Source organism: Podarcis vaucheri (assembly GCF_965113315.1).
Source record: "Podarcis vaucheri genome assembly, chromosome: 3".
Taxonomy (NCBI): Eukaryota; Metazoa; Chordata; class Lepidosauria; order Squamata; family Lacertidae; genus Podarcis; species Podarcis vaucheri.
This window is the reverse complement of record NC_138761.1, coordinates 64289040-64301462: the sequence shown is the minus strand read 5'-3', so window position 1 is coordinate 64301462 and position 12423 is coordinate 64289040. Positions and strand designations below refer to the sequence as shown.

Genomic DNA, 12423 nt, shown 5'->3' with positions numbered 1-12423 from the left:
GAACCACTAGAATAGAGGAGGCTCAAAGCTTTGGAGTAGCTACCAAAACACTCATTTGCTTGTCTGCACTATTTGCTTTTGCTTCATGGGAGCCACTGTCAAGAGGTTACTTGCCAGTTTTTCATAGGTACTCCAGCAGGGCCTAGAGAATATTGTCTAACTGATGGCTATGGAGATATGCCCATCTGACAGAGCTGGTTTTATTTCCATTGTTTCCAATGTCCACATACTTGAGTGATAGCCATCTAATTGGGTTGTGCGTATTAAATTTTAGTACAATAACAAGTACTGTCTATATAGTAATTATGATCCTGATTGACAGCCTGATTATTTGTTTTCACCTGATTATTTGTTTTCTTGATATTGTCATATAGGGACAAAAATATGTTATCAGAATCTGGTTTAATTAGATTGTCTTGCATCTACAGCTGGAAAATGCTATTAAGTTCAGATTTATCATTGAGTACTGAATATACTCACAACTAAAATTCAGTTTTGTATTCTTACCTAAATTCCGTCTTTGATATAATGGTATAATGAATGTCTTTATTTTTCTGACCAATGAGTGCATTATTTTTAGGCACATACTTTCTGCATGACAAAGTAGGGTAAAGGCTTACTTAACAGAGTTTTGTAATTATATGCTGCAAGTTGGATAACAAAAGTGCAAAACACTCATTGCTAATTACAGTAAATGTTCATGCTTCTTGACCAAGTTGGCCACACAGACCTCACAAGTCTTTCACTAATATTTCTGTAGGCACTGTGTACCCAGAAAGGTGCATAGGTCTGGCTTTGCAGTGGAGGACTGAGAAACTTTATGGTTTGGGCAAGGTCAAATTACTGTAGCATTTGGGGGGGATACATACTCTATATTTAGATGGCCTCACATGCACATATGAAAAAGCACACTGTTTATGTACAACATCATGAACAGCATTAGTCATAAAAAATCAATTGGTAGAAATCTAAGATTAAAAAATGCAGATTCTACCCATAACTCAAGCTTTGTGAATCATTAAAATTTGTGTTTGTCTCTGCATGTCTAACAGAAACCAGTCACAATTGGACAGCTAAAGTATACTGCCCAAGTGCTGACTGAACTGAGTAATCCAAGAGCATGCCAAATATTTTATTTATTGAACATTTATCTTTAAAATTATCAGTCTAAATGCCGGCTAGATTAGCCTTCAAGTCTTGCAGTAGAACATCAACCACATTCTGATCCAATACATACAATAGGCTCCCACACTCTTCTTTTTCCAAAAACAACTTGTTGTGACAGGCTTTCCCTGCTGGATGAATGGGTCTCTGCCATGGGTGTCTATTTTGTATTGTTTTGGAGGTAAATAAGTGTGTGTGTGTGTGTGTGTGTGTGTGTGTGTGTGTGTGTGTGTTGTTGTTTGCATATCACCTTGAGATACTTGGGTAGAAGGTGATTAATAAAATAATAAAAACAACAGTAACAACAATAACAACTATTATTATTATTATTATTATTATTATTAAAATCAGTTGGGAATGCCTAGAAATACTATTAGAAAAATAAAGGTTATTTTATATAGTTTGATGCTATGTAGTACTTCATAATTCAGTAACTGGGCGGTTCTGTAAACCAGAGAGGAAGGAACATTCTGATGACACTTGTGGGCAGCATATTAGGAGGAGTCTTGGCTAATATGTTTTCCATTTTCATTCCTTAACCAGAGAAGTTCACCAAAGATGCCTTTTATAGAGTCAGTGACTTATGACATCATTATCATATTTGTTTTTGTTTACAAAACCAGAAGCTGGTTCAATCCATTTAGACTCATGGTGCTGCCTAGTTCACATGAGGTTTCATTTAGCTTTTGTTTCGGTTTCTTTGTGGAGAAGAAATTGAAGTTAACCTTGGAAATAATGCATCAAGTGTGGCGGGGGGACGGGGGGGAATCAGTTGAGAGCATGAGATGATACACATCTGAACAGTTCTGTGGTTTACACAAGGGGATGGTAGCTTGCACATTCTCTGAGAGGTTCAGCAAATGAAAGCTCCCCAGACCACTTGAAAGGAACAATAAATAAACTCTGGTCTGTTTTATGAAGTTCTATGGAGTGAACTCTGTTGATGTGTCACAGGTAACAATCTTCCATATGGATCTAAGGTGGCCTGGTGCTGCTGTCTTGTTGTGTACTTCATTCACATTCCAGAGCAAGAAGCAAACCAGGAGACAGGCACTCACTCACTCACTCACTCATGTCTCCCAAGGCTTCAGTACTACAATTATGCAGAATTAATCAGATTTGTGAATGTGGAATCAGAAGGCACATTCTTGTTTTCCTTGCAGCTGTGGGCCTCCCTTCTCTCTCTAGACAACATTGCCAACTTTAGGCAGCAAAGATTTGAGCTGGAGTGGCATCTTTCCAGAACTAACAGGAACTTGAAATAAAGCCCATAACAAAATCCACATTATTTAGGATCACAGTGGTGGCTTCCCTCACTGCAATGTATAATTCCAGAGTGGGGGGTGGGGGAGATGGTTAAAAACTAGACATGTGGATTGCTGTTGCAACAAAACTGTATATATTAGAGAGCACTTTGGATAAGTGAAGGATGTGTATAAATATAGACCAGAATAAATCCAAAATAGTTGACTTCTATGAAAAGTGAATATCTCACTTTCTCTGGTTTAATTGTACCTTTGGTCTTCTGTTGTCAGTTTAGAAGGTGTGGTAAATACATTTATTGAGATCTGTTTTAACCTCAGTTCTTACGTGTGTGCCACTTTAAACACCCATGTAAATTAATATTCAAATATTTAAAATTGGAATGAGAGGAAGGCATAAAAGGCATAGCAATGACTTCCACTTACACAGTGGGACTACCCCACCTCCCCCGATCATCCAGAGCAGATTTGGGGATGGTTGCAGGGGAAGGAGAGGGAGACAAGTCCCATTATGCAAGCAGAAGTCATTCTGCTCACACATTTACTTAGTTGAATGCCATCCAATGTCATCTGCACTACAAATAAAGAGTTGAATTGAGGTGGGCAGAGCAGAGAAATAAACTGTGGGAGTCAAACACTAAGAAATGCAAAAAAGAAAAAAGAGAAAAAAGGAGAGAAGTTCAACTGAAACTTAAATAAATGTAAATAAGTACAGTGATGAAAGACTCCTGCTTACTGGACAGACTTGTCACTTAAATTAATAGATAATTTAGCAACCAACATTGTCCAGTAGTTAAAAAGAGACTGTTAATCAACAACCTGAAATACTTTCCATTCAGGGAGACAGACTATCATAGTAAACAGCACCTCACTTAGCAGCAAGCCTTTGCCCTACGAAAGGAAGCATGGCCGTCTTTTCACCTCCTGCATCCTGTTGGTATACAGAGGATATTGTACCCTCCCCTACAGAAAGGCTTTTATTAACTGTTGGAGGAATTATTTCTAACAGCATTTCCCAGCCAGACTGCAATGATTCAATTCTTAACATTTCTTTCAAGAGAGACATTTTTCAGGCCTCTGGAAGTCAGCCACTAAATGTCTGTAACACCCTAGGCACTGTTTTTCAACACATCTTGTGGATCACTAATTGGGGTTTTCATAATACCACAAAATTGCAAGCATTCCTTTGATATAAGAAAGAATGTGCTTCGCTGTGGGGGTAAATGAAAAAAAGATATTACCTTTAAAACGCTATTAATTATTTTTTGCATAGCTTGAAAAGCAGAACCGTGTGTGTGTGTGTGTGTGTGTGTGTGTGTGTTTTCAAAGGAAATGAATTAGATCTTCCTCAAATCTTGAACTTCACATGGTTCTGTAGTTAAAATACTACTATATATACAATGCATTAAATAATATTGAAAATACTTCGAAATATCATTTTTGTACAGCTCCCAATCTTGCATCCTATGAAAAAGAAAATAGCTCTGTAAATAGGTACGATGTTTCAAAGGAGCTCTTTGCAGTAGAATTTCTCGTGCTTGGTTCAGTTTTGACATACCATTTCCTTTTCTGTTAATCTGAAGGTACATCCTGTGACTGACAAATCTTATACATATGTATTCATTGAAAAATCATTTATAGTTTGCCTTTATACCCTAATATGAGGCACCCAATGTGGCTCACAAAAGACTGAAGAAAATCTTGAAAGCAAATCTGAATAAAATGTCTTTGGAATTAACAAGCCATGTTTGTAGCTAATGACAGAACAATCAAAAAAAGTGGAAGGGAGAAAACTAGAGACAGAAATACAAACACACCCAAATACACCCACCACATACATCAGATGAACATACATCCGCTTAGGAAAAAGTCTGCAGCTAATATGGGGATGTTCCTCTATGGTAATTGCACACGTATGTTGAGTGTATGAAGCAAAGGCAAATTAAAATCTCTTAGGAGAACAAAAAGGCTCAGTAACAAGGGCTGTTAAGATTAGAAATACCGTATTTTGCGCCCCATAGGATGCACCGGCCCATAAGATGCACCTAGTTTTTTTGTGGGGAAATAAAGGGGGGGAATTATTCCCCCCCCCGGCCTGGGGCTGGGTTGGGGGAAGCCTGAGCTTCCCCCGACCCCAGCCCCCAGAACAGGCTGCTCTGCGCAAGCCGTGGGAGCCCTCCCGCGGCTTGCGCAGAGCTACCTGAAGCCACGGCACGATTGCTGAGCGCGCCGTGGCTTCGGGATAAGAGGCAGCTCTGCGCAAGCCGGGGCAGTCCTCCCCCGGCTTGTGCGGAGCTACCCGAAGCCACGTCACGACTGCTGAGCATGCCAGGGCTTCGGGATAAGAGGCAGCTCTGCGCAAGCCAGGGCAGTCCTCCCGCGGCTTGCACGGAGCTACCCGAAGCCCCGGCGCGACTGCTGAGTGCACCGGGGCTTCGGGATAAGAGGCAGCTCTGCGCAAGCCGGGGGAGGGCTCCCGCGGCTTGCGCAAAGTTTCCTGAAGCCTGGAGAGTGAGAGGGGTCGGTGCTCACCAACCCCTCTCGCTCTCCAGGCTTCAGCGAAAGCCTGCATTCGCCCCATAGGACACACACACATTTCCCCTTCATTTTTGGAGGGGGAAAAGTGCATCCTATAGGGCGAAAAATACGGTAAAAGTTTTGTTTGCCAACAAGAATTGCCTCAAGATCTCCATGTGGTAAATGTTGCTGCAGTTGATTGAATCGGTGGATTGATTTATTTGTGTACCATGCTTTGTAGTTATTTTGTTAAATCTAATAGTCCATCATGCTGGACACAAATAAAGAATTCCTTCAGTTATCTAAAATCTATTCTATTGAAAGATTTGAGCTTGGAGTTTTTGTTCAGCAATGCATGCATCTGAAATAAACAGTTTTTGACAAGAAGAATAAAAAAGAAAATGACAACTTGATAAGCTATAGGGATCTTGCTGCTAAATGTCTATTTTATCCAGTGTTTCTCTCCCACTTAAAGATGTCTCGGCTTTGAGAGGCCTTAATCATCCTTAGGTAGAAGTTTTGTCTATCAAACACAGCAAGTTTGTGTTCAGCCTTGCCTGTGCTATTAGCTGAGAATGAGCCACCTAAGGACCACCCAGGCTTTAAAACATTTTTCTTATGGGCCAGAGTTAAAATAGGTTGCTACTATGCACTCACTAACCAGTGCTATCTTCCTGTCTGAAATTGTTTCAAGATGGACCCATTTTCTATCACAGACGTAACTTAAGATCGTTCTAAGTGGTTTTTAAAAAAAATAAAATCTAGAGAACAAAAACGTATTTTCAAGTTATGGAAGAATGAAATGTGCTTCTGTTATATCTGTCCTGGCTCCTATCCAGAACATGCAGATAGAGGATTTTACTTGTAAGTAAAGAAATTATTTATTCTTCTTCTTCTTTGGTGATCACTCGTAGCCAAGAAAGATTGTCTTCCATAAACACGGTTTTAACAATGAGTCCATAAGTGATTGTGGAGGCCAATTCTGGATCCACACGTCCTTCCACAGTGGGGACATTGGTTTCCGGGCGGGAGTTGATCACGGTGTGGATTTGCCAAGCGTGCCTTCCTCTTAGCACGTTTCTCCCTTGTGTCCTCAGTTTGAGTGTCTTCTAAGCCCATGACACCTTTGGTAAAGGCTGTTCTCCAACTGGAATGCTCCCAGACCAGTGTTTCCCAGTTGTCAGTGTTTATACTACATTTTTAAAGATTTGCCTTGAGACAGTCTTTAAACCTCTTTTGTTGACCACCAGCGTTATGCTTTCCATTTTTAAGTTCAGAATAGAGTAGTTGCTTTGGAAGACGATCATCAGGCATACGCACAACATGACCAGTCCAACGAAGTTGATGTTGAAGAATTATTGCTTCAACACTGGTGATCTTTGCTTCTTTCAATACACTGATATTAGTTTGCCTGTCTTCCCAAGTGATGTGTAAAATTTTTTAGAGACACTGTTGATGAAATCTTTCGAGGAGTTGGACATGGCATTTATAAGCAAGCATTTTGGTTTCCCTGCAAATGTCCTGGTCCTCAAACACTCTGCACTTCAATCAGAAGTAAGCCACACTCGCAGAGCTCAGGCAGTGCTGGATTTTGGCATCAATGTTGGCCCTTTTGGAAAGATAACTGCCTAGATAAGAGAAGTGGCCAGTAGTGGTTCAGGCTCAGTAGCAGACACAGTGCTCAGGAGCTTATGAGCAGGGCAATAAGTTCAGAATTGGACAGCAGTGACAGAGATGTCCCAACAAGTTTCCCCATCTCTCCCACCAAGCTTTTAAAGATGAGACATGGTCACTCTCAACACTTTCTCGCTTTGCAGGAATGTCAAGCTAGCAAGTTTTCACTTTGTTAGGGTAGGTGGACTGCTCCTATCTGCAAAGGTGGCACCTGGTTCTAGGTGACAAGATTGACCCTCTTCAGTCACTAATACCTTCTGCTCAGTCTCTCCTACTGGTTGATGCAAGCCCTCCCCAGCCACTAGCTTCTTAGAAGTTTATAGGGGGGGGGGATCAAATATCATTGTTTTACAATCATGCAGTGTAAGCATATCCAAATAATGACCAGGCTTGTGCCAAACATTCTCATAGGAGCCACTATTTTGGTTTTACCATAGTGTCCTGGATAGAGTGCATTAGCCATGGGACTAGCAGCTACCCCAAAGTAGTGTTTAGAATTCACCATAAGGAGGAAGTAAATGGAAAAAGTTTAGTGGCAGAAATGACAACATAAGCTTTATTTAAAGAATGGACACACACTTATTTCCCTGTGCAGAATGATTTCTTGGGAGCTTCCAGATGACATGTTTCATGAGCATCCATCCTGATTTGTTTGCAGAGAGATTAGATGAAGTTGCATCTAAGCAAGTATTATCCCACACTTTCCAGTGCAAGTTCCCCACCACTTTTCTTATCACAGAAAGGCCAGCCTTTTTGGCAAACATTTTTGTTTTGCAAAACCTTCAAATTCAACTGTAAATATGCAACCTGAATTTTCTGGAAAATAGTGACAGTCTGGAAACACCCCTTGCCATACTAGTTGCAGTGTCAGACTGAAATTCTTTCTCCTTACAGTCTATTTTCTAACTGGAAAAAGCAAAGCAACACTTTTTTTAAAGGGGGGCTTCATAGTCAGGTGTGATCAGCATCCATCCATTCTGCAAGAATCAGGTTCTTTCCACTTATTGATTTCTTTCTTTTCTTTGCCTCTGCTCTTCTCTTTGGCGAGAACCTAACTCACGGAACAGGATCCTTTTAAGCACGAGTTCTTGAAAAGCTTCTTAAGAGGAAAAGGAGAAAGAGTAATTGGAGTGGGGGGTGAACAGAATTATCTTGGCATTCTGTGACAGCTGTAATATAATGTAAATTATTACTAATAGAGAGCAATTATAAAGTGTTCAGCAAGCACTACCTCATTCCCAATAGATTTTCACACAAAAGAGGAGAGATGTTAAACTAGCAGTATGGCTCTGGAGCAGCTGATTATATCTTATCTTGTGTACGTAAGAACTGAGACGTTTTAAAAATGGCACTATAACCATGACACACAAAAGAACATGATGTTCCAGGCAGCAGGATTTGCATTTCTCTCCTCTTTTATAACAATCTAGAGGCTGTCACTTTTATAACCTAGCTATGTTATTGCTTATGTGTGACTGCACTCTGATTTTTCAGCTGTACAGTACATCCTTCTTATTTGAAAGCCCGTTGCTTGGTGTATGGTAATCTTAATCTTTCATTTGCACCGTGCATGCTGTTGCTATTAGTGTTCCGATAAGAATAAATCAAATGCAAATATTGATGCTGTTGCTTGTCATTACTAATGCTTCCACCTTGCGTTACATTCCTTAAGAAATGGTACTTCAGAGCTGTACCAGTGGCTCTCAAAGCTCTTCACTTGCATTAACACACGGTTAACTCTTCAGACAGATTTCTTTTTATCAGAGCTGCAATTTTTCACCCTGTAGGTGGACTGAAAGCAGAGATGAGTTTAAATGATAACACCAAGATTTTTTTTAGATAATAGTGCAGCCTAAAATATAAGAAAGGGTCTATACAGAATAACATCAGTCCTGTGATACGGAGTACTTATAATTATCCCTTGAAATCACTTTGGTGCAGTTGTGCTGTGGATTCATCTAGTGAGCTGGGTACCAAACGAATACAAGACATCTTCCCCTCGGCCTCTTGTAGGTGTGAGGTCTCTGGTGTTGCTATTGAACTTGCCCATGCATTTCACTTGAGTGGGCACTCCCACACTTATTGCCCTTTGTCCTTGCCATGGAAATTAAAAGGGCAAGCTGCGCATGCAAATCACTAGCTTCATGGCAAATGACCTTCCTTGCTGCAGCCTTAAACTAAACATGATGGCCACAAATGCATGTTTCCCCTGCATGTGCAAAGGGTGCAGGGACCAGATCTTAAAAGAAAAGCATATGCAAAGAGAGTGGAATTCTCATCTGGTCCATGCTGCCTTCCCTACATACCCTCCCAATGGGAACTTTTGTCCTAGAGGGTAGAGCCAAGTTGGTGAAAAGATCTCAGGTGGCAGGCAGCAGACAGGCAAGCAGAGGGTGGTGGAGAGAAAAGGAAAATGGGACTTCCTTGCTGGTTTACCCCCTTTTACTCTTAAAACTGAACCCCTTGCCCCATTATATGACTGGAGCAGACTTGGGTTTAGAAGCAAGGGTTGACTGCCATGACCTGTAGGTTGATTCTTCGTTTCCTCTTCCTTCATTTCCTCTTCCATCTGCTTATATTCTTTAGCTACAGCAGTAGCTGCTTAAATAAACTGGTTGGAAGGCAATGCACATTGTCCAGCCAAAACTTCATGAATTATACTCTGTTTACTCTTATATTTATTTTGGATGTTTTGAGAAGTTCTCTTAGGAAGCAGATAAAATGAAGACATTCTGGACAGGGAGTGGCAAAGGGATGCTGTCGCTATGTATTTATGATTAGAAATGACTCAAACATTTACATCCATTTAGCTGTTAAAGAATCCAACCAGTAGGCCTTCATTATGTTAGTCTCTAAAAGATGGTGCAAATTGATAGTGCTGTATAAATTTAATAATAATATTGAATGCATTAAAGTTTCCTGCAGCTCTTGAAGGCTCTTTATACCATAGAATAAGCAACACTTGCTGCATATCAGCCACTGCAAAATCCCAGGGAAATGCATTCATTTTAATTTTCTTTAAAATGAAGGTCTATAACTTGAAGGCACTAAAAGAACCTGTGATTTAACATTTCTCAAGTGCTCAATTCCTGGCTCAAACCTGATACTGGGCAGTTCCAATATAAAGTGAGATTTAGTGCCATGTAATTTGGTGAGGGATATAATTTTCCCCCACAAGAGCGGGTGGTGGATCTCAGCAGCTTTACTAACCAGAAATTTTATTTCTCTAGACAACCCATTCAGTTTTGCTTTTTTTAAACAGGAAGAATGCAGGAGATTAAATAAAGGCTTGGAATGCTTAATAACTTCTGTTCTTTCAGCAATGCAACAAAAAATGTACAACAGTGGGTGCATTTTTATAGAATTATATTATATAATACATTTATTGGTATAATACAGGAAATTGTTATTATACCAAAAGTCAAATTTACAAGAACATTTCTGAGTTGGCAAAGTCATTATGCAGGGACTTCCTGGTGGTAAAAAATGATTCCTGGTGATAAAAAAAAGCATACAAGATTGTAAAAGTGTAGTGTCCTGGTACTGTACAACATTGGTACTAAAAATGTTGTATAGCAGTGACTATTGAAACAGAAGAAGATTATTTCCCACATCAAATTGAAATAATACCCTACTACCACAACTAGGGCCAGCTCTAGGTTTGAGGCCAGGGACAATGTGATCTGATGAGGCACCTCCTCTTTCATGCTACTGAATATCCTGAGTAGGAGGGAACGGGGAATCTGTTGATTTCAGTTATCTCATTTTCCAAGTGGAAATTCAGTTCTCCACATCTCTGCAGCAATTTTCAGTTTTTTCTTTTTCTTTTCCTTTTTAAAAAGTCCTAGTGAATCCCCACCAGACCCTCCAATATACAGTTCTCCAAAAGGAATCCAATTATCTTCTAGAAATGGGGGAGGCTTTGTGCTTCTTCATACCCACACCCTCCAGGATGGAGTCTCGAGCCCACACTCCCATATCATCCATTACTCTTCTCAGGAACTGAGAACTGACTGACAGCAAAATCATGGGAAGTTGTGTGCCAACAATATATGACACTATTGCATCATACAATATGGATGGACCTTCCCACACTTGGCACAAAGTCATCATTTCAAGGATATGATAAGTTAAAGGGCAGGTGAAGTTCTTATGCACATAACATGTAACCTAACTGGATTGGTCCCTTCTAGTTTCATCCATATTTAAAACAGCACTGAAATGAAGGGTGGAATATATTTCCCCTTCCTTGTTAGGGGTTGCCAGGGCTTTTTCTCTTTGGGGTGTTCTGGCACCTTTGTAGCATTTCGGCAGGGAGGCACATTTCTCAGGGCTGTGTACCAAAGGCTGTGGGTGGCACACTGCTTTGTGTTGCACAATGGAGGCTGTGGGTAGCATGCGGATTGGTGAAAAAGTGAAGCTTTTTAAGGGGTGAGCGCCTCTAAAAAAGCTCCATACGTTCTGGCACCTCTTTTTCTAGGGGGGAAAAAGGCCTTGGGGGTTGGTATGATAAAATCTAGGATATGCTTACGGTAGACAAATTATCTACTCAGCTAAAATCAATATCTTCAGTACAAAAGACATTTTAGAGAAATGGTTCCTCTTCTTAACAAAAGTGGACACTAGAGATTGAAAGTATAAAAGACGAGCTTGACTTTCTTTGATTATTAAGATTATGTGTTTTAAGCCTTAGTTATCTTCTCTCAGTAATAACTAGCTGATATGTCACATATGCTAAGCTTTTAAATATATTTTAATAATTTTAGACCTGATGTTTTTCACATGGCTTTTCATTTTACTTGTTTTAAATTCAGTTGTCCATACTATTAAGGGTCACTTCTGAAGAGTAAAATGGTAAAATAATGAGAAATCAAAATAGAAAAAGAGAGGAATCTGCTGCTGTGTTTTTAAAGAACTGTAAGAACTGCTGGTTTAATACAATTTCTGTAAAGATGTTGAATTAATAAAACCAATACGGTGTCACGGTAGACAAGAGTACTGAAACTGGGGACACTTGGGATCATATCTCCATTCAGCCATGAATCTCAGCGACATTGCACCAGTTTCTGTCCGCCTCCTCTTCCCTGTCTCCAGTTTTGCTCAACAAAATTAAGCCAAGCCTTGGCTTAGTGAAGCCATGTGAGTATCAGTCTGCCAGAAAGAAGCTCACACTGCTTTGCTCCTCTCTTTCTGCTTGCATGCTGAGCTAAGTTTGATTTAGTATGCTGTCCAAAACCAGGTTAAGAGCCAGTGTGGTGTAGTGGTTAAGAGCAGTAGTCTCACAATCTGGGGAACCGGGTTCGCGTCTCCGCTCCTCCACATGCAGCTGCTGGGTGACCTTGGGCTAGTCACACTTCTCTGAAGTCAAAGGGAGTGAAAGGCGGGATATCAAATCCAAACTCTTCTTCTCCTTCTTAAGCTTCGTCTTCACTAAGTCCAAGCTGCAACCATGAAGAAACAAGGCTTAGCTTAGCATGTCATGCAAACCTCATCATTGCTCTCTTCACCTAACCTGCATCCCTGACCTTTTGTAATATGGAAGAATTCCACATATGCTATTCTGGACTCTATAGAGAAATGACAGGAAAGAAATGTAATGTGGGATAACAGTTGGAGAATTACCATAGCTCAGTGGTAGTAGGCCTGGGAATGGCCCTATCTGAAACCCTGGAGAGAAACTGCCACTTGCCAGTTAGCGCAGCAGACCATGTTGAGCTAGATAGACCAGTGGTCTGATTTCAGTATGAGTCAGCTTCCTTTGCTTCTAATTTGCTCTTGTAGCAATCATGGACTGCTCAGCTTCTTT

The 12423-nt window shown here is 40.4% G+C and overlaps 1 protein-coding gene across 4 annotated transcripts in view; it reads left to right on the top strand.

The window, feature by feature from the left end:
- The window catches only part of PDE7B (phosphodiesterase 7B), a 171538-nt gene that overhangs the window by 111396 nt on the left and 47719 nt on the right, over window positions 1-12423 (top strand). The window lies entirely within an intron of this gene.